The following is a 23,973-nucleotide window of genomic DNA, read 5'->3' as shown; positions in this document are numbered from 1 at the left end:
GACCACTATGGTTTTTCAAAATAGTCTTCTATTGATTCAGAAGAAGCTTGATTACCAATGATAAAAGGGGAAATTTACACCAAATGAAATCTTGTCTACTGTAGTAAGGAAAAGACTGAAGTCAAATGCTTAAACACACCACTCATCTAACTACTGTTAAGAGGATTTTCTTTAAAATAATGCTAAGTTAACATGTGTGTAACCCTACTGTCCTAGACATGCAATCTAAAATAACCAAACACTCTACTTTTGTGCATGTAAATGAACACAATAACTCTTTTTTCCTTTTTGTCTTTTTTGTGTGAAAATGTGAATGCTAATTTCTCTTGGTGATGTGGCAGGTGGATTAGAGATGATGGTGAATGGTCAGATGGATTAGGAGGTAGGTAGGGGTCTTCTCCTATCTTCCTAGATGCTTTTTCCACAATTCAGCCTCAAAACAGGACACCACAAGTCGACCTACAGGATGTCCTAATGTCTCCTACAGGATGTCCTAATGCTCCTACAAGATCCCCTGTATTCCTATAGGATCCAGCCGAGAGAAAGAGGATGGATTTGGAAGGTGGTGTAGGGATTAGGGAAGGTGAATGGTGGGAGAAATGAGGTAAGGGAGTGGCTAGGACTCCCTCAGAGCTCAAAAAAGATTTTGTGAGATGGTTGGATTTGCTCAACAAGCTTGGAGAAATGTTCTTATGGAATGATGAATTTGGTGAGGGATTTAGTGGAAAAAAATGTGATGACCATGGATGGATGAGGATAGGATGGGGTTGTTGGTCATGAAATATCTCTACACTATTGGAACTCCTGCACTACATCAATCACCAACATTTATCCATGAATCATGTTAAACAAGAAAGATTTTCAATTAACTAAAGAAAAACAAAATTTCATTATCTAGTTTCCTACTTCATGCATGGGAAAACTTGCAAAATAATGTGAAACCATTATGAGATATACTGTAAGGCTGAAGATATCAGAAATGACAATTAGATCCTATCCTTGAAAGCTAGTAAAATGTTGGCCTAAGTAACAGAAAACCCTAAATTCCATGAGAAATCAGAATTATGTCTTTTTGGGGCTGCATAGGAGTTCTTTCCTCAAACCATGGTCCCTGAAGGGAGGAGTGAGGCTAAATCCACCTACTAACAACTTTTTGATATTCCTTTATCTTCCTAAGCTACTGCTAAAGCAATGCACAAATGGAAGAAAACTAATGAAATCCACAACTACTTGCAATGAAATAATGTCAAAGACAATTCAACCACTAATATATGAAATCAACTAAGCATACAAATACAAGAAGAGGAGCCTTTGTTGCTAGGATTGGGCCCTAACCCAAGAGCTTCAGCCCTCTGAGTCAACTCATTGCTGGATCAAGCAAATGCTCATTCTCATTCTCATATCAGAAAATTACATAACAATGTCTTCCACAAGTCTTGAACTCGAAAAATGCTTACTACTTTTACATCAAAAATTTGAATCCTAATGAGGCTCTTGGCATCCTTATTTATACAACTGAAGACTCTAATGACTTCCTTAAATCTAGGGAGGCTCGGCTCCTAAACTCAATATGAACTGGCTCTCTAACTCTCACTGGCTCGGGTGGCTTTTGATCTTCATGAATCGGTTGCTTGCAACTCTGAGCTAGTGTAATTTTATGGAGGAATATTCAAATGAGTGAGGAGTAAATAAGGAGGATCTATCTCCTACAATATCTACTCCTTGTCTCATTTGAGTTTCTACCCTTAATTAACCAAAATTGCCATGATTTGCACTCAAAAACCTACAATCGATACACATTAGTCCACCAGGCATAACATCTCACTTTTACTCATCTAATTAAGAAAAATATAATCAAAATATGTAAGGAATTATGAGAAGAGCTGATTTAAATAAGCTTGGGGGCATATTAAGGTCCATCTAGTTACCCAATGATGAGTCTCATCAATAATTGTACTCACTTAATCACATTCCTCACCCCTATCATAGCGGTAATCCAAAATGAAAATATGGATTATCCTAAAATTGAAGATATTTATGAGACCTTAGGTAATATATTCGGTTGAGAGAGAGGTGTCATGTTGAATTTTGTATCTATGGTTTGTCTACATAAATAATATTTTTATCCCTTGAAACATATGAAACTATAAATATGAGACATGTTCTTCATGTTGGTTTCAAAAGATATTTTTTTAATTTCTAAATTTGAATTTTTGGCACCAAAATATCATGTTGACCCTCCTAAAGACCAAGCCGACCTGCCCCTATAGACACACCTATTCGGGTTCATCCAATCACTATATATACCCATTTGACCACGTCACTTTAGAGGCAATCAGATCACTTTTTTCAAGCAAAGGAGAAGGGAGCTAAAGGAAGATAATAGTGAAAGAGAAAGTTGAGTTTCTAGGAAAAACAAATTTGAGCAGACCATCTCTAAGCAAGTTGAAATTCTGTAAAGTAGCAGCAAACTAATTTCTGAGGCAGGAAGTCGACATTTTAGGAGGCTAAATATGTATGGGTATATTTGTGGTCATTTTGACCTTTTTTTACTAAAAGTTCATATTGTATCTCTTGTTGAATTGAATGATTTCTCTAAGAAAAAGGTCGTTGGGTTTTTCCCCCATGTGGATTGTCCCAGGTTTAATACTTATGTCTCTTGATTAGTTGAAGCTTTATGATCCTACTACTAGAAATGTTATTGTTGATGTCTTCTAAGTAATTTATTAATGATGAATAAATATATACAAATGATTAAATCATTAGAAGTAATTATCAGTTTAGAATACTTATGAAAAATCATCATGTCATTCATGACAAGGAACTCACAATAGTTCTACAAAAAATAAATTCAAGCCAATAGTAAATGCAAGTGGGACTTCATGAACAAACCATTGGAGTTGATGTATGCACTTAATTTCAAATGGTAAGTGGATATCCCTAGGAGAGTGATCCCCATGATCAAGAGATGAGGGGATTTAAGACACTATTGTAAAGATGTCCATTGTTGAAAGGTTGGGTGTTCAACAAAAAATATTTCTATTTCAAGAAATTAACAACCACTTCAATGCATTGGACATAAGAAGGATCAATTAAAACATTCCTCTAAAACCCAATTCAGTGTTGACGATGCATGGTGATGCAAGTCCAAAGCTTCGCCAAATTATTATTCTCCTACAATATCCAATTGTGATTTCCTTTGTAGTTGATAAGAACTTGTTTGGTGTTACATTTCTCCACTATAATAAGATTAGAACTTCCTCTAAAATAACAAAGAAGATAGTTATAATGTATATTGCACCTCTCCATTTTTAATAACATAAAAAAATTTAGAAAAGGGAAAGGAACAAAATAATAATAGGGACATGAATATTAGATGGAATGGAGTTCATCATTGCACTGACTAACTCCCCTTTTGCCCCAAACTTAGCTTTACAAGTCTATTTTTCTTCTTGCATCCCTTGGGATCCCTTATGCTTCCTCTTTAAGGACAAGACTTGTTGCAAGGCTCTATATTTCTAAAAGGAGCAATTTTTGTTTCACCCTTATGGCCATAATTGATTGATCCCAAAATGGTGTGATTCTTAATAGACCACTCAAGGATATGTCACAACTGCTAAGGATGGGGGTTTTGCCACCACAATTGGTCTTGAATTTCCCTATTACTCATCTTGCAAGCTTGGTATAGAGCTTCATATAGGTTTATGACTTTTTTGGAAATGTTCAAGATTTACATCCCACTTGATGTTTTTATTATTTAGAAGGCTACTACTATTCCTTACATTTTTCTTGTCTAGGAAGCCCTAAATCAAGAAAATATTTAACATACTCATGATTTCATATGTTTTTTTATAGGCTTATGACCCAATTCTTATATCTGTAGCAATGAACTTCTCATGCTTCGGAACCTTTTCTCCAAGAAGAATCTTGTGCTACCTACTTTTAAAGGATTTTGACCTTACTACGAAAGGAGAGCACGTCCTTCATTTTGATTATTGGTTTGTGGGACACATTAGAATTAGCATGAAATCCTAGTTCCTTCCTTTTATCCCTCTATAGATACTTCAACTCTAATTTGGGTTAGGCTTTCTAACTATTTTCATTTTTTAGGCATTAACCCTCTAGCTTCAATTGGAAATGCTCCAAAAAAGATTCATTTTTGTTCTCTTAAAACTTTTAAAATACATATCACAAACCATTCTAGGTTGTATGTTGAAGTAGATTTTGTAAATGGTTTACATGCAGAACTATATATTTAGGGAGTTGTGAAAATATTAAAGAAAAAACTAGACTATGACTTGTAATCTTTAAACACAAATTAGCTCTTGCCAATATCCTATCAAAATTATGTGGAAGAGAAAAAATGTTAGGTCCCTGTAATACTAGTGTATCCCCTTTATTATTATTGTTAGTGTAGCCCCATTATTATTATTGTTGTTCCCATTTATCATCCATGTTTTTATTTTTATGCCCCATAGAATCCCACTATTGTTATTGTTGTGTCTTTTCATTATTATTGTTATATAGGCTTTGATTATATTGTGACCCCTTAGACTCCTATATATACCAAGGAGGTATTATCATTTGTATCATCCAATAATTGTTCATTTATGTAATATAAAGGAGGTTTCCCTCTCAAATATGATCATTTTTAAATCATTGATCTATGTTTTCTTCTTCTTTGTGAGTTGGTTGCATAACATTTGTATCAAAACTTCGAATTTTAGGGTTTCGCTGCTGCAAATAGATCATCGTGGAATTTTTTCTATAACTTTGTTTCTATGAAGGATCAAATTCTGAAATTTCTACCATGTGAAGCCAAAATATTGATGAACTTCCGGTAAAAATTCCAGATATTGGTTCGCTATATTTTCTGAGATATTTTCCAAAGAAGTTAGGGATTTTGCATACTCCAAAATTTAGTCTCAAACAGGTGACCTTCGGAAATTGCAATAACTTCCTCTACGATAATCATATTTGCAATTGCATGGACTGTATTTTTTCGTGTATCATTTTTAGGGCCAAAGGTTGAAATGGTGATATGTGACATTCGAGATTGGTCATAAAATTATCTTGAAGAATCCAATTTTGGTCTCACTTGTGGAATTGGAAAAAATACTTATAGGGATAACACAGGACGGTATTTTAGACCTTGGAGATCTAAAATTACATAAGTATAATAGTTTCAGTATCAAGCTCCAAAAAATAAAGAAAAAGGTGTGTATTTTTTTAAATTTTTCATAACTTTTGTTTGAAAAATTAGTTTGAAGTGATTCAAAGGAAAAGGCGAAGCATAGATATCACTATTTTATTCCAAAATGACTTCAAACAAAAAAATGGACACATGTAATAAGAAACCAAAAAACTCTTCTATGACACTTGAAGAAGAGGAAGAAATGCACCATGACATGTCAAAATTACGAGACCAAGTGCAACAAATTTTGCTATCACAAAAAGTAACAAAAAATGAATTGGAAGCCATGATTAATGTTAATATATATGGTAAAAAAGGGACATGGGAGTTTTGAAGGATGATTTAAAAGTATACACGGAAGCAATGATGAATTTCAAGATAGAAGGGTTGAAGGAAGGTTTGGAAAAGTTGCTATAAGAAAGGCTTCCCAGTGGTGACAAGGTAATCCATGAAAATCATGACGAGGAAAAAAGGAATATGAATTATTATTTTAGAGACTCAAATGTTTGGTTTAAGACCCACCAAATTCCAAAGATCGATATGAGGAAGTTTTATGGCAAGGATCCGATAACATGGATACTATAGATGGACCAATATTTTGATCCCCATGATGTGCAGCACACACAAAAGGTACGCATTGCATATTTATATTTAGAACCCAATCAATTTGTATGGTATCGATGCCTTTGTTCTCATAAACCACTTGTCACTTGATGAATTTGTATGGAGGAAATGATAGCACATTATGAGGATACAAAGAGAAACACCTTTTTTAGACAATTGATAAATCTCAAACAAAATGGTTCAATGGCAGAGCACATTGAGGACTTCCAAAAATTGAATATCAGGGTAACTAATATTCTAGAGGATAATAGGATTGATGTCTTCATAGGGACTTTAAAGGATAACATCCAACATGAAGTTCGTGTTTGGGAACCTGATTCATTAAAGAAGCCATTCAGGGTGGAAAGAAAATTTGAAAGAAAAATTATGGCAACAATGAAGTCTACCACTCATAACTATAAATATGGAAGTTTTGCTACTCCTATCCTTCCATAGCCTACAAGGTTGACACCACAAAAATTGGAGGAAAAAAGAGCAAAAATTCTTTGTTACAGTTGCAATAGAAAGTACACTAAATGTCATAAGTGTATTAAGAAGAAATTATTCTACATAGATTATGAAGAGGAGGAAGAAAAGGAACAAGAAAGATCAAAAGAGGAGGATATACACTAGGAACCAACCCTAGATAAAGAGGAAATGAACCTGACCATATCTTATAATGCATTGGCGTACATTACCACTCCTCAAACTCTTAAGATAGAAGGATATATCAAGAATAAAAAGGCAATAGTGTTGATTGATTCAGGTAGTACCCATAGTTTTATTCATTGTAAGATAGCGAAGGAATTGAATTGCTTCCTATATCCAACACTTGAGTGTCAAGTGATGGTTGTAAATGGAGTAACTATAAACTACTATGGAAAGTGCCATAATATCAAGATAACCAAGGGGGAATATGTAATTAATATTCCAATGGTTTCCGTTTGAATGGGTGGTGCTCATGTTATAGTAGGATTCCATTGGTTACAATCTTTGGGGTCGATAGATTTTAATTTTCAAGAAATTTTCTTGAATTTTTTTTGGGAAGGAAAGGAAGTTGAATTAAGGGGTATCGCATGGAAACCAAGAAAGATAATAAAATCTAATGGCATGAAAAATCTTCTGAAGAAAGAACAACGAGGCATAATTGCACAATTATGCTCACTGGATGTTCAAACATCGAAATCATATATTCTCCAGATCTCAAAGAAATCTTGGACAATCATTTCAAGGTATTTGAGACTACCAAAGGCCTCCCACCTATTCGTGATCATGATCATGCTATTCATTTGATTCAAAGAAGTGTTCCTCCAAACACCAGACCTTATAGATATCCCTATGCCCAAAAGAGTGAAATTGAATGTATGGTCACAGAAATGCTAGAGGTATGTATAATTCAACTTAGTCAAAGTTGTTTCTTTGCTCCAGTAGTATTTGTGCACAAAAAGGATGGATCATGGCATATCTGTCAGGATTATAGGGAGCTCAACAATCAAACTACTAAAAATAAATTTCCCATTCCTGTCATTTATGAATTGTTGGATGAATTACATGGAGCAATTTACTTCACCAAGTTGGATCTGCGTTCAATATGTCATCAAATTAGAATGAAGATTGAAGACATTCCGAAAACAATATTTAAAACTCATGAGGGTCATTATGAATTTTTGGTCATGCCTTTTGGCCTTCCTAATGCACCTTCCACATTTCAAGGTTTAATTAATTCCATTTTCAAACCTTTTCTTATAAAATATGTGTTAGTATTTTTTGATGATATACTAATCTACATCAAGTACTGAAAGGATCATATTCAACATGTTGACAGGGTGCTCAAACTATTGGAAGAGAAAGAATCATATGCCGAAACCTCTAAATGTTTCTTTGGAGTACAAGAGGTTGAATATTTGGGTCATATTGTATCTTATGAGGGTATTAAGGTAGACTATAGCTAAATTAAAGCCATTAAGGAATGGAATATCCCCACAACTATAAAACATCTTCAAGGGTTTCTCGAGTTGATAGGGTATTATCACAACTTTGTTAAGAATTATGGGAGAATAGTAGCACCTCTAACAACATTGTTGAAGAAAGATGCATTTTCTTGGACTCGAGAAGCAACTAAGGCCTATGAACATCTTAAAGAGGCAATGTGCCAAGCATTGGTCTTAGTTACGCCAGAGTTCACAAAAACATTTATTGTGGAATGTGATACCTCTGGAAATGGAATTTGTGTTTTTTTAATACAAGAAGAAAAACCCATTGATTTTGAAATTCATGCAATCAAGGGAAAGTATTTACAAAAACCTATTTATAAGAAGGAAATGTTGGCAATACTACTGAAGCGAAAAAAGTTTGTACTTCACATTAAATACTCCAGAAAATTCGGAATATAAAGATCTCCATTGAAGACACAAGAATATATATTAAATGTATGAATAAGAATGATGTTACAATTTGGAGGAGGGTCCTATATATAGCCAAAAAGTACCCTTTCACATAGAGTTATGTTTGTAAAGACATGCCTCTTTGTTTGACTAACTATTATTTAATTACATATTATTATTATTAATATTTATTATCTATATTTATTACTTTGACATAAATTATGTTCATAAAATTGTCTTCCCTTTCAAAAAGCTTTGTCCTCAAAGCTTGTTGATGAAAGGAATTGATCTCTTTTTTTGCTATGAATGTCTTCTCATCTCGGGACAATCATCTTTGTTGATGCAATTTGATATGATCCTTGGAGTGATCTATAAAATTGTCACACGAAGGAACGATCTGACCATCCTAATTTAATCTTTTTTGAAGTCTTTTGATTACTGAAAACTTGTGATGAATTGTTATCATTGCACTGAGTTGTGCACACTTTAGTATTCTTCGAAACATAAGTTTGTTGTTTATGTTATGAATGATACGGATTTGTAGATTGATTGAGATGTGAGTTCTTGTGATTCGGATGACGATAAGGATTTATTCTAGTTGGACTTTCCCTTTAGGTGTTTTTGTTGTTGAGTTGACATCATTATTTGGAATGTTCATCATTTGAAATACAACTTTTGAATATGTTTTAACTTATCTTGGTTCCTCATCCTCTTGAGTCGTGATATTAAATGGATTGGTATTTATTCCTTTATCTTCAACTTGGACTGGCGACTTTGAAACTTCTTTCATGATAAGTTCTTCTAACTTGTTTTCCAATGATTTTTTATCATCCTTAAGTTTCTTAATTTGAGTGAGTAGACTTCAATTATGGTTTCTGAGATGTAAAAGTTCCTCATTTTTTGAGTCAACTTTATTTTTGTATTCAATATTCTCAACTTTTAAACACTTGATTTGTTTGAATAACCTTTAGTTAAGGTTATTTAAGCATAAACTTTACTCTTCTTTTCCTGATAGACTTTCGTTGAGTTTCTTTTCAGAATTTTCCTTTTATTGTTCTAACTAATGTTTCTTAGCTTTACATTTTCTTACTCGTGTAAGTAGCTTCTAATTATGCTCCTTCAAACATGAATTTTCCTTATTTTTGTTGGATATGACTTCTTCAAGCTCTTTTCACTTCTTTGATATTGTTTCTGGATTCTCTTGAACATTAGTTTCGAAATATCCTTAAGATATTTTGCTGAAGGAATTATCAATTTTGATTTCGTTGTCATGTCTTGGAACGTGACCATCTTATTCTTATAAGGGAACATCAAGAATTTGTTTTCTATGTTTATAATGAATGTACCTAATTCCTTGAACCAAGGTTGACTAAGAATTATTTCAACCTTTTTTTCAACCATAGTTACGACACGAAATTGAGATATGTACTCATAAGATAGATTTTTTTCAGCTTGAGTCACAGTTATAGCAAGATGAGCTACAATAGCATAGTTATCATTCTGAACTTGTCTTTACTCAATCATTTGTTTTACTATAATACAGAATCTCACCCGCTACCATAAACTAATCAAGTATTTGAAAGAGAAGAGTTACATGTGGATACAAAAATTCAACCTGCACTTCCCAAGCCCATCATCAAACCTTAGGAAGAGCTTGTCAGCAATAAGCACAAAACAAGTCTTGTATTTGACAAGGAGGTTTCCTTTCATATTCTAGACTACTCTAAGCCCATTCAATTTCAAAGTGTTGGGTTTCTTTAATACAACTCAATTTCATTTGTTCCTCTTCCACATTCATGGCAAATTGTCAAATTCCAACATTGTTATAAGGTTGGCCATGTAAAATATCATTGTTTTGATATTCATCCTTGTAAGAATTGTGGTTAACACACTCATCATTCAAATAAATGCTTCAGAAGCAAGCATCTTGCAAGAACAAAGATTCATCTTGGATGGATTTCTTCGCAGCAATGTTCTTCAATAGCTAGGATGATATTTTTCTCATACCATGGCATTTGTTCTAGAGTATTGAAAGGTCTTGCAATTGAGATCTCTTAATCTTCTCACCTTGTATCTGACATGGGGGGAATTTATGGTCATCTACAAGTTTCAAATATGCATCAAGTGAGCCTGAGCCACAACTGGAACTTATTGTTCAAAGTTGTATCTAGAGACACAGAAGCCCCTACGCATGCCTTTGGTTGGTGGCCTTCCTTAAACCACTGCAGGTTGAAGACCTCCATTTTCCATGTTGAAGGTCTCCCTCTTCAAATAATTAAGTACCACTTCCTCTAGAAGAAGACTTCATCTTATTTCCATATTTGGAAGAGTTCCAAGAATCACACTAAACGTTCTAGGTTGAGGCCCAAAGGTCTCCCTTTTCATAAAAATTTGGAGTGCTTCCTCTAGCGGAGAACTTCAACTTCTTTCCAGATTTGGAAGAGTTCCAAGAAATGCACTAAGCATTCTAGTGTTGGTGGTCATCCTTAAACCACCATTGATTGAGACCTTGAGTTCTCCCACCTTAAACATTCATTTGAGAGAGCACATTCAGCCTATTGTTTTCATGCATTATTGTATTTTTGTATTATATCTCTCTTCCTAGACTCATATATACCTCTTCAGAATAAGCAGAGGAATGATGGACACCTAATTCATTAGGGGTTAGTGTGGAATGTAAAGAGTCATTGGAGTCTAAGAGACCACTTGGTAGATGAAGACAAAGGGTCACAAGGAAATTTATAAATATCTAAATCTTTGTGAATAAATGCAATTCACTTTTATCTTTAAAATCTGGTCCATTCCATTTGTGATGTTTAACAGGTGAGGGAAAGAGTAAGGAGTTGGCCTCACAACCAAGGAAGAAGGACTCGAGGAAAATAAAGTGTTTCATTTGTCATAAGTTTGGTCATAATGAATCATATTGTCTGAAGAAGAAGGGTAAGGGAAAGTAGTAGTGGAAACATGTAGGAGCCTTTGCAAAACCTCAAATGAATGAGTTTGCTACCAAGTTTGAGAAATATTTCTTAATGGTATTTTTCCTCTGTACCAGTACATTTACAAGCAACACTTATGTTGATAGTGCTAAACTTGCCAACATTCAGGGGATCGGTATGAAGTCCCAACTAGATCTCAAACAATTTGGTGTGGAAGTCCCATCAGATATGATGGCCCGGTTTCCATTGTCTTAAAGATTTGCCTCAACCCTTGCTTGTAAGAATAGGAGAGTGGTTCGCTTCACCGTCGAGAAGTGAGGTTTGCATGCCCGGTGAGTGTAAGTGTACATTTGTCAATGGTTCTTTCGGTGTGAGGGGAAGAAGGTGAAGGTGAGTTCTAGGTTGAAAGGGATCAATCCCAACTCGGCTAGGAACACACAACACAAAAGGAGATACATAGCTTCCAGCGAGAAATCCACTCGGATGTGCAATCACAACATACAAGGTAAGATAACACGTACAACACTCACGAAATGGTCTGAATCAGTGCAAAATTTTTTATAGAAAGGTTCATGTGAAAGGTATGTCTGATGTTCGGTAGAGCAGTTGACATAGACAGGAGAGCATTAACAGCATATACAACACATTTCCATTAATAGATATGTATTACAACAAATGAATCAGTTCAGTTGTAGAACACAGGTTAAAGAAACATGCATTAAAAGCGTTAAAGATCAGTCTTACAACAAATACAATACATGTGTGAAAACGTGTTGGCCTATTAACAGGCTTTTGAATTAAGCGAAAGTTCCATGACACGTCATTACACCATACATCACTAACCCCGTCAGTGGGATGTTAGAGCCACTACTTACTCCTCAAAGAAAATATTATAGACTCTCTTAGCTACGTGGGAGGAGCTAAGGTAAAAAGTCCTTTACATGTATAAATGAGGGGGTATTTATAGTCAAGGGTGAAACTGACCCTTATGGTTTTTCAACTACCCTCATGACTGTTTGACTTCCATGACTTTTCGACTTACATGACTCTTTGTTCAATAAGTAGGTCTCTTGGAATTCCATGTTACATCACATTGATTGACAACAAACCCATAGTGGAGATGTGGGGGACATGACTCATGACGTGACTCGACATGACTTGACATGCCAATGCTGGTACATTCGTGCTGTTGTTGGAGTACATGTCGAGCTATAGTGATGTTGGGTGATGGATGTCTTCATGGTGTATCATAGTTTCACCTTCATATGGAAAAGTGCGTGGAGTCTTCGATGTTCCTTGGTTCGCGTGATGAAACTTTAGCATGTTGTTCCTTTCTTTCATGCTGGAAGGCTTGACAGGCTCATTTGTTCATGAAGGTGCATGTTCATCGCATTCATCTGCTTCGCATGCTTTGTTTGTTCATCCGTTGGTGAACCTGTCATTCTGCATGTGCTCCCTTCGTTCATCCCATTCATCATCTTGCCATGTTTTTTGGTGTACCTGTATCTATACCTGTAGTCACTCATGATGAGATGACATCAAATCCAAAACCTCCTGGTCTACCATGACACATGATCATTTCGGATGCAAGTGACTAGGAGAGGTAGAAAGGTTGTGAAGTGGGATGATGGCTCTAGGCACTGTTGATGAAAATTGTGAAAGAGTCACTGAGTGATGGAGATGGGTGATCTGAGACGACAATGGCAGTCTCCAAGGTTTGGCTCGGCTGCGAGAAAAAATTCTGCAAATTTTGGGAGGGAGAGTCAGGTTGTTGGAAGGCAAGGCAGGCATGCTCTGTGCATTTTCATAACAAACGGGTAGTGGGGTTGGACAGCTAGATTTGCACAATTTTCTAGAGGAACGAGTTGGGTTGCATGAAGGGTCAGCATGCTAGGATTGTGTTGTTTTTTGGGGAACTCCCCAAGAGGTTGGCAGCCAAAAATATGTTGGTTGTTGCGTCACTAGCAACCAAAACTACCTAATTCTGAGAGGGAACTGCCAGTTGGCTGCTGGAGTCACTGGCAGTAGAAACTATGCAATTCCTATAGGGAATTGGTAGTCTACTGCTAGGGGCTTCTAGCAAGGAAAACAGCATTGAGGCCAAGAGGCCAACCTATTGATCATCTCTGCACAATTTCTGAATTGAGCTGATTGATGGGGAGTAGAAGGCCTGCTCATGAAAACTACACAATTTCTGAGATGAACAGTTTGTCGACTGTCTGGATGACTGACTAAGAAAAATGTGCAATTTTCTGAGGGAGATAGGGACGGACACTTGGTGTCTATCCAGCCTATCTACTCAATTTCCTCAATCAATTGAATGAGTAAGGTCAGTGACCTCTGTGCAAATTTTGAGAGGAGTCAGTCCCAAGGGTCCCAGGGTGACTGTCCGATCCGACTGTCAGGGTAGCCAGCATGAGGGTTGATTGAAATGCTTGCAGGTAGCGCAACTTGAATAGACGAGCTTGGTGCTTCTACGTTGTTCTGGTTGACAGTCGATCTAGTCGAAAGGAGGGTGATCGTCCTGTTGTTAGAGGGGAGTCTAGTCGTCAGAACTTTAGAAAAATGGCTAAGTTTGTGAACAATCGAATGATGCATAAGTGATCATACAAACACACACTCGCATGACTTGACGACGAAATGAAAAAACCATCTAGACACGCATGTTCAACATGACTGACAGATGATGCAAGTGACAAGCGCGACACTCGTGATTAATCGTTCATTAATCGAGGTGATGCTTGCACGACAGTGAATGTGACTCCATGTGTGAGTGCGATAGATGCTTTCATAGCGAATACAACAAGCACATACGAAGTGAAGACTTTGAGCATAACCAGAACATGGTCACAAGCATGATTTAGACATCAGCATGCAGAGACTTGAATGCAATGAACAAGAAAGGCGGATGTAAAGACTCACACAAGCTCACTGATTGAACCTAAGTGTGTGCATTCATCAAGTGAAACTCTTCAAGGGAGGCTCTGAAATTAGTGTAGGAAAAAATTTTGGAGGGTGGTTGTAGCCGCTACAACACTTGGCGACACACTGGTAGAACTCCATCTTCTCTATTTTGGTTCATTCCTAACACAGGGCCTTGGTCTTTCAGGGAGTATTGAATCATTGTGTGGGTTACTTTGGTTTCCCCAATTATCCCATGGACATACATGGTTCAACCTTTTCCACTGAGTCAAACACAATCAAAATTTCATCTTAGATCTGAGTGTTTCAAATCTGGGAAGGGTAGTTTAGCTCGCGAGTTGAAGATTTTCAGAGTATAAGTTTTCATATCTGGTGTTTATCTACTGCCAGCAGGCCTAGATAGTACCCCGGAAGATTCAATCAGGAGCACATACATTGCTCCACTACCAGCGAGCCTGGTCAGTACCCCGGTGGAGTTGCATGCTTCACCTCTCTGCGTAGGAAGCCTTTCTCTTCTTTCGTCTTTGTATTTTTCAAGAGGATTGTGCATAGGAACTTATTTATTTTTAGGGCAGAAGAGAGATCTCGACTTATTGAGAGAAAAAGAGGTTTTTCCTTCAAAGAAGCATGTAAGACCTCTAACATAGGTTTGCTCATTTAGAATTTTCCCCTTTTCCATTTCTACTAGTTGGATGACCTTGAACACACAAAGAAGAAGGTTGAGTATAGGCATGGGGCTTCCCAGTGTGGACATAGGTTCATGTTTAGACCAAAACTTCCCTTACAAGCGGTTTGTATTTTCCATCAATGCTTCATCGGCCGAAGGTTACAAACAAGAAAAGAGAAGGTGGACACAAGACTGACCAAGTGTTGTAGTGTCACAAGTTTCTTCCAATTCAACCACATACTCTATTCAAAATTCGGAACATAGTAGTTAGGAGCACTCATTTACAGAAACAAAAATAGTAATATATCAAACAAACAAAATGAACGTGAACAAAAATAGTAAGAAGAGTCAAACAAAGCAAAAACAAAGATAATAAGCAAAGAAAACATGATGAAAATAGTCAATAGCAAGCAAACTATGTACAAGGCACAGGTGCAACCCAACTACTGAAAATAATGTTTGAGATCTTGGTCATTAGCAGGAAAGCTGTCAATCCTTCTACCCAATGATTTCAAATGATACATGTGTGGTCCAAGCTTCTCATGGACTAGTGCAAGTCCACTGGGTTCTGCCATTGGAACCTAGTAGCATTCCAGAATACCTTCAAGTGAAGACAACACCACTATTTCAAGTAAGGCATGCAACATGGGCTCGGATGATGGCACGGGGTAGTTGTTTTTATTCTAGGAAGGGTTCAAGTTTCTAAAGTTGATGCACAAGAGGATTTTCCCAGATTTCTTACGTGCAGGATTTAAATTAAAAAACCAAGTATGATGACAAACTTTTCAAGTAGTCCAATCACATAAAATGATAGTCAATTTTTTTTGTAAAATGAGTGAAAATAACATGTATGTGTTACCTGGTCTTTTCTGTAATGGATTTTCTCCTCCTTTACCTGGAATCTCATGTTGGATTGCTCACCTTTAGTGTGTACTCGGGTCATCATCTACCTGTGCAGACTCATCCTGGTACTGTTTGGTCAAGCAGCCAAAGATTTGATGTTGCTGCAGTGTGTAGTTTGCACCGAGATTGGCCATCTCTGAATCATAATAAGTTACCAAGATGCTTTGTTTGTTCATAGTGATGGTCCTTTGTATGTTCAACATGATAGCTTCATACTCAATGTCGTTTTTTATGCATTCGAACTCCAAACAGCTCAAGATCATGTATTGTCTATTGTTTCGGACGCACCTGGTCCTTGATCCATCATGTGTTTCAGATTTGTCAAGACTCATGGCCCATAGCTCGTCTGTACGTGGACCATTTGGCGTGCTAGTACCACTGCTTCTATTGTTACTGCTACTATCAAAAAATTAAACTGTACAAGTTTCATTACCATCAGTTGGGCAAGGAAGGAGTCCCAACTGCTTGTCTGATGAGGTTGGAGTTGGCCGTGCAGGATAACACTCCAATGTCTTTTCCAAGAGGCAGTTGCCAAACATGAGTTCTGCGAAGGCAAATGGTTCATTCTCACCATTGAGGGGAGTGACATTATGCTTCATGTACCTCTCAGACTCTACCTGGATTTGGTTGCATTTTCCCTTGTACGGAAGCCACATGTGAGACCAGTCTGTAGAAAAATATCCGTCTAGCTTGCTGGACCAATCTCTGTTGAGTAGTAGACCGTATGCTTCTAGGATGTCTACAACCACTATGTTGATGCATTGGTGGACTTGACCATCATGAGATAGTTGGATTATCACGTCTCGTAATTCACCAATGGTTGGTACCGATGTTCAATCAAGTTGGATGATTAGCACAGATGTTTCACTCCATCGTGCATTGATCTTTTTCACAATGGAGAGCAGCATGACATTGGCTGTCGCACCAGAATCAACCAGACAGTTGTGAACATTTCAATTGAAAATTTGAAAATATAGCAGGAATGGGGGGAAGCCTGAGTGTGCTTCTTTCATCAGGAGTGTATTGAGCACAATGGAAAGTGATATGGGATGTGTGCTTGCTCCCTTGCTGGTAGACGTTGCATTGTCTATTGTTGTCTATCATAGTGCGCACAACAAGATATCTCGTTGACTCTAGATCTTAGCCAACTCAAACAAACTGATGTTTTCTCGAGTTTTCTTCAAGTCATCAAAAATGTTTTAGTCTAGAAGTGGTAGACTTACCAATGTTTCTGGGGTAGAATAGATGTCCATGTTGTCTGGCGAAGTGTTTTGCAGTTTGATGCTCATGGAAGTACTCTTGCCCGACATTGTCTTCCCGAACTTGTTTTGTGTTTTCTACTTTGGGGCGGCCGGTGGATCAGCCTTCCTTATCAGCAGTTTGATCTTCTCTTGCATTTCCCCAAGTGTACGGGGAGCCCCTTTACTCCTAAGATTGTAATGATCATTTTGTCTTGGGGGATGCTTCTCGGTGTTTTTCTTTGGCACTGCTTGCGAGCACTGATATGCATTCAACACATTCCCAGAACTTGATGCTTCAATAGGTGCAATACCTTCGTCATAATCTCTGTCACCTAGCTAGTTCTACATACCTCTCTTTGCATTGAGTGTATGACTATATACCTAGTTTGCAACTCGCTTCTAGTCCAAACAGAAGTTCTCAGGGTGATGTTCTTCGTGGAACGAACAAAACTCAGGATCTATGCATTGATTGACATTGAACACAGAGCTCTACGCATTTTCTTGAGTAGACCATTTGTTGCCTGATGAGTTTCTTCCCTATCTTTGTCTAGGTGTATAGCTCCTTGAAAATGTGTCTGTTTTTCATTGATTAAGCTCGAACACTTTAGTTGTTAAGTTCTTGACGAGGCGAGTGAGGGTTTCAATATCATTTGCTTCCTTGTCTCTACCCTTGTTCACCATCGCTTGGAACTTCCTGCTTGCGTCTTTGGAGTCCTTTATTGGTTCATCATCCTTGATGAGTCCAATCGCGTGCAGGTATTTTTCGGCAACAATAGCCTCTTCGCAGTTTTCCAAGAGTGTTGGTTTCGCAACTCACTTGATGAATTGCACAATGTTGGTCGGTAGTGCGGACATGTAGTAATCAACAGTGATGGAGTCATGAGGTTTGGTGTCCTCTGCAATTTTTTTCAATATGAATGTAAACCTATGGTTGAAATCTTTTACTTTCTCTTTTCCCTCCATCTTGAGACTTCCCAATTCTTTGAGTAGTGTGGTTGGGGTCTTTTCATCAGCAAAATTTTCAAGGAGCATATGTTTGAAAGAACCCCAGTTCTGTATGGAGTTGGGTGGAAGGCTATGGTACCAAGCAGCTACGCGGCTGTCTAAGGTACATGGAAACAATCTACATGCTACTTCATCATAACATACCTCAAGGGTCTGCAGTTGTAGGTAGAAGTTGTCTAAGTGGTCTTCTGCCTTCACCACCCTGTCAGGGTTAAACTTGATGTTCATTCTCTCTACTCGCTTTGGCATCTTGGGCAGAACATCCAGGAGAGCCAATTGTCCATGAGTCATCCATTCAGGATTTGGGTTAAAAATCTCTTCGTCTTCTTCATCCTCTTCCTCTCCCTTGGAGTCTGATGGTTCTAAGCCTGAATATGTCAGTTTGTCTTTGCCTCCACCTCCTCCACTACCTTCCCCTCCACCTCTTGTATTAGAGTTCGATCACAAGAGTTCCTTGTTCGTCCTCAAGGAAGATTGGAGGTTCCTCTCTAACTTCAATAGCTTCTTCCAAACCTTCAAGAGTGGAAAGGATTGCTTCTTCCATCGATGATACAACAACTCATCTGGGAGTGGCTTTTGGCTTCTTAGATGTGTGTAGAAGATGATGTACGCCTGGGATCAGTCCGACTGCTTTCGCGAACTCGCGAATGATGGGACAAACAGAGGGAAGGTGTTGATATGAAATCTCGTGTTTAATTCTGGGAGGTGAAGAGTACCAATTGTAGAGTCGTGAGAGAAAGGGTTTGAGTTACTACCTTGACCAGATGGTTGATGAGTGAGTGTGAGGGGAATTTCAACCATGTACAATTGGCATCCCTCCTTTTAGTGCTATAAATGTTGACGGTGCTAGACCTGCCAAAATTTAGGGGATCACCCCGGTATGAAGTCCCAACTAGACCTCACACCATTTTATGTGGGAGTCCCATCCGGTATGATGGCTCTGTTGCCATTGTCTTAAGGATTTGCCTCAACTCTTGCTTGTCAACATACGAGAGTGGTTCACTTCACCTTCAAGAAGTGAGGTTTGCATTCCTGGTGAGTGTAAGTGTACTTGTGTCAATGGTTATTTCACTGTGAGGGGAAGAAGATGAAGGTGAGTTCCAGGTTGAAAGGGATCAGTGCCAACTCAGCTAGGAACACACAACACAAAAGGACATACATAGCTTCCGGCGAAGCAGTCCACTCAGATGCTGAATTCACAACATACAAGGTAAGATAACACGTACAACACTCACGGAACAGTCCAAATGAGTGCAACTGATGTTACAACAAGGTTCATGTGAAAGGTCTCTCTAATGTCCGGCAGAGCAGTCGACATAGACGAGACAGCATTAACAGCATACAACAAATTTCCATTAATAGATTATGCATTGCAACAAATGAATCGGTTCAGATGTAGAAAACAGGTTAAAGAAACATGTATTACAAGTGTTAATGATCAGTCTTACAACAAATACAATACATGTGTGAAAATGTGTTGGCCTGTTAATAGGCTTCTGAATTAAGTGAAAGTTCCAAGACACATCGTTACACCATACATCACTAACCCTGTCAGCGGAGTGTTAGAGCCACTACTTACTCCTCAAAGAAAATATTACAGACTCCCTTGGCTAAGTGGGAGGAGCTAAGGTGAAAAGTCCTTTCCATGTACAAATTAGGGGGTATTTATAGCCAAGGGTGAAATTGACCCTTGTGGTTGTTCAACTACCCTCATGACCATTTGAATTCCATGACCTTTCGACTTACATGACTCTTTGTTCAACAAGTGGGTCTCTTGGACTTCCACGTTACATCACATTGATTAATAACAAGCCTAGTGGAGATGTGGGCGAAATGACTCATGACATGACTCGACATGACTTGACATGCCAATGCTAATACATTCGCATTGCTACTAGAGTGCATGTCGAGCTATAGTGCTACTGGGTGATGGATGTATTCATGGTGTATCATAGCTTCACCTCCGCATGGCGAAGTGCACGGAGTCTCTGATGGTCCTTAGTTCGCTTGATGAAGCTTAGCATGTTGTTCCTTTCTTACATGCTAGAAGGCTTGATAGGCTCATCTGTTCACGAAGGTGCATGCATCACATTCGTCTGCTTCGCATGCTTTGTTCGTTCATCCGGTGGTGAACCTGCCATTTTTCATGTGCTCCCTCATTCAACCCATTCGTCGTCTTGCCATGTTTGTTGGTGTACCTGTACCTATACCTGCATTCACTCATGATCAGTTCGGATGCAGGTGACCAGGAGAGGCAGCAAGGTTGTGAAGCGGGATGATGGCTCTGGGCACTATTGATGAAAACTACTCAAGAGTCACTGAGTGATGGAGATGGGCGATCTGAGATGACAGTGACTGTCTACGAGGTTTGGCTCGGTTGGGAGGAAAAATTGCACAAATTTTGAGAGGGACAGTCCAGGCTACTAGAAGGCAAGGCAGGCATGCTCTGCACATTTTTCAGAATGAACTGGCAGCGGAGCTAGGCAGCCATATTTGCACAATTTTCTAGAGGAACAGGTCTGGCTGCATGAAGGGTCGGCATGCAGGGATTCCGTAGTTTTTTGAGGGAACTACCTAGGAGGCTGGCAGCCAAAACTACACAATTCCCAAAGGGAACTACCAATTGGCTGTAAGGTCACTGGAAGCCAAAACTGCGTAATTCCCAGAGGGAACTTCCAGTTGGTTGCTGGAGTCACTGGAAGCAGAAATTGCACAATTCCTAGAGGGAATTGGCAGTCTGCTGCTAGGGGCTACTGGCAAGGAAAACTGCACTGAAGTCGGGAGGCTGACATGTTGATCATCTCTGCAATTTCTGGGTTGAGCTAACTGATGGGTAGCGAAAGGCCTACTCATGAACACTGTGCAATTTCTAAGATGAACAGTTGGTCTACTGTCGAGATGACTAACTGGGAAAACTGCGTAATTTTCTGAGGGAGACAGGGATGCACACTTGGTGTATGTCCGACCTGTCTGCGCAATTTCCTCAGTTAGTTGAGCAAGTAAGGTCAGTGGCCTCTACGCAAATTTTGAGGGGATTTAGTCCTAGGGTGACTACTAGGTTCAACTATCTAGGTGGCCAACATGAGGGTTGATTGAAATTCTTGCGAGCAGCGCAACTTGAACAGATGAGCTTGGTGATTCTGCGCTATTCTAGTTGACAGTCGATCGAGTCGAAAGAGGAGTGATGGTTCGGCAGTCAGAGAGGATTCTAGTCATCATAACTTCAGCAAAATGGCTAAGTGTGTGTTGTGGCGGATACAACCACCCTCCAAAATTTTTCCTTAGCCTCGTTTTGGAGCCTCCCTTCCAACCTTCACAACAGCTGCCTTGATTCGTCAAGTTCACAAGCTTCAGTGTCTTTCTTGCACAAAAGTAGCTTGTCGGTCACAACTTGATCCATTCCCCTCATAGGTTGTTCACCCAGACTTGGTCCAACTGCAAGCTAAGCAACTTCCCCTTGAAAATTGCACATTTCTGGAGGGCAACTAGCCTTCCCTCCAGAAATTGCGCGATCCTCTCTGGCAGCCTGCTCGGCTCCAGGATTGTGCAATCCTGCCTGCCAACACTCCCAGCAGGATTTGCGTAAATTTCCCCAGCAAGACTGCTCAGCCCAAAATTTGTGTAATATGGGCAGCAGTCAGTTGCTTTACCTAGAAATTGCATAAATCTCCTGGACAGTTGGCCCATCTCCCAGCCAAAAATGCACATTTCCTTCAATTAGTCGAACAGCGTCTTGCATGTGCAGCTGAGTTAACCGATTCCTTCTAGAACCGAGCAAAACAGACTTGCATGCATAGGTTGCTTCTCTCAAGGTAGCATGCAAAGGAATCCCTTGTCTTAGGGATCTATGTTTAGCAGTTGGAGGTTACATGCAAGGAGTAATTCTGAAACCTCCCACCAAGAGTCGCTTCCCCTAGATTTGTGGCATGTGCATCACAACCTCAATGTTATCAAAACTCATCAGCCAGATGTTGTAGAGCTCATTCCTCATGTCAACCTTATAGCTCTGACATCCCACATCATATCTAGGAGCAGTCGGCACATTCAACTCAGTTGTTTTGCGGTAAGCCCGCTTCCCATGCCTTGTGCTGCATTTCTGTTTCTTTTTGTGTTTTCACTTGTGTGAGTATTGTTTACTTGATTTCTTTGTACGCTTGTTGTTTTTTACATGTATTCCAGCTTTTCATAGCTCTGTTTCAGTTTTCGTTGCTATCTTGTTGTTGTCGCATGCATGAAACTGTTGCACAGACGTTCACCCAACTGACAAACTTCCTCACCCACATGCATGTCGATCTGTTTGTTGAATCTTTCTTTCATGTTTTGCATGCACTATCAATCACTTTTACTATCACTTAGTGTCACCATGCATTTACAATCTTAGTTGCTTTCAGTTGCCCATCGATGAGTCGGGCCAACCTTGGCCCAGACTCTGCCTTCACTAAGGTTTCATTACGCAATCTAGGAAAGGAAGGCTCACCTTCCTCTCTAGATTTGTGCATTCCTACCCAACACTTGCCTCCGGGACTATTTTGTGCATTTCTGGAGGACAGTGGCTACTTGGACCAAGAAATTGTGCAAATATGTCCCTTGGTCAATAGTCCTTCCCAACTAGAATTGCACATTGCGCAATCCCAGTAGTCAGCAGCCAGAATGGACTGTAAATTTCACAGTTACAGTAGTCAGTCAATCTCCAAACATCCCGGACTATGCCTTGTGTAGTCTTCGCAGTCGGTCTCCCGACCTCCCTGCCAAAATTGTGCAACCTTCATGATCATTCACATAGGTATGTTGCAAGTCAGTTCTCATGTTCATTTTGGTTTTCGACTGCCAGATTACTTTCCATGTCTCCAGGTATTGCAGGTGTTCATTTTCTTCTCAGCAGTACAGGTATAATGGTTTCCAGGAGAGCAGAGAGGAAGACAACGTTCAGAGCACACTTGGGGATGCAATCAATCAAGTGTCTATGGACTTTCCTACCCATGAAGACATTAAGTTGTTCGTAGACAAGGACATCAATATATGACAACAGCAACATCACAGTGAGCAGCATCATGAATAGCAGCTAAAGACAGCATACCAAATGCAACGAATGCAAGAGGAGGGTTGTTGACAACACAGAGGCATAACAAGGTTGCAAGCTCAAGTAGATCCATTGATAATGAAAGAAACTTTGGAGACTCGGGCTATGAGGTGAGAGCACGACATGAAGGTTGCACAAAGATAGAGAATGGAACGAAGAAGGAGTTACATGTGCCAAAGAAGCAACTCAAGGAAGAACATGAAGCTGCATAGACAGGCGAATGAGTTGCAACAAGATCAGGAATAGCAGTGGGTGCAACGTGCACTCACAGATGAAACTACACCCGTACAAGTTAAAGATCCATCCTAGCAGCTAATATAGAGCAGACATGGTGAGCAGTGTTTTTGATCGCATGCAAGGGATTCATCAACATGCATGTCATTGCGCACACACATCCAACCCAACCCATTCGGCACACTCACCAAGGTGAAGAAAAGAAGCAAGTCCAACTCAAGTTGAACAGGTACTTTGGCAAGTTGATGCACATGATCACCAGCACACACTTGAAGATTAGCACGGACACTATGCATTAGTGTGTTGTCAGTTTAGCCACACCCAAGAATACCATGCGCATGTTAGCAGACGAGTTGGATGAAGGAGACGAACCAGTGCACCGGTTTCAACGAAAGCAAGAGTCCGCTTCAGCAAGATGTCACCATGAGGTACATGCACACCATCACGGACAACCAAGCTTGGCATCAGCTCACCAGCTTCACCATCACAAGCATGTCAAAGATTTGGTCTCACCACAGTGGACCAAGTGTCAGTGATGTCTTGCAAGGCTTGCTCAAGCCATGTTGTCTCGCATGAGTACATGTGCATTGTAATGTTGAGTCGTGTCAAGTGTAATTCAAGTGTCAACAGTTGGATGTAACAGTCATAAAGTAGGTGAAGAGTCGTGAGGGTAGTTAAACTGTCACAAAGGGGAATTTCAAGGGTCACCCCACCCTTTGCTATAAATAGACCCTCATAACTCATTGTATACACTTTTGGTTAGCCAAGCTTCTACAAAGACTATCTTGAAGAATGCTTGGATAG

This window comes from Pinus tabuliformis, chromosome 5_2, assembly GCF_031772625.1.
Source record: "Pinus tabuliformis cultivar Carrire ecotype Pingquan chromosome 5_2, CPIR1, whole genome shotgun sequence".
NCBI lineage: Eukaryota > Viridiplantae > Streptophyta > Pinopsida > Pinales > Pinaceae > Pinus > Pinus tabuliformis.
This window is presented reverse-complemented; position numbering follows the sequence as displayed.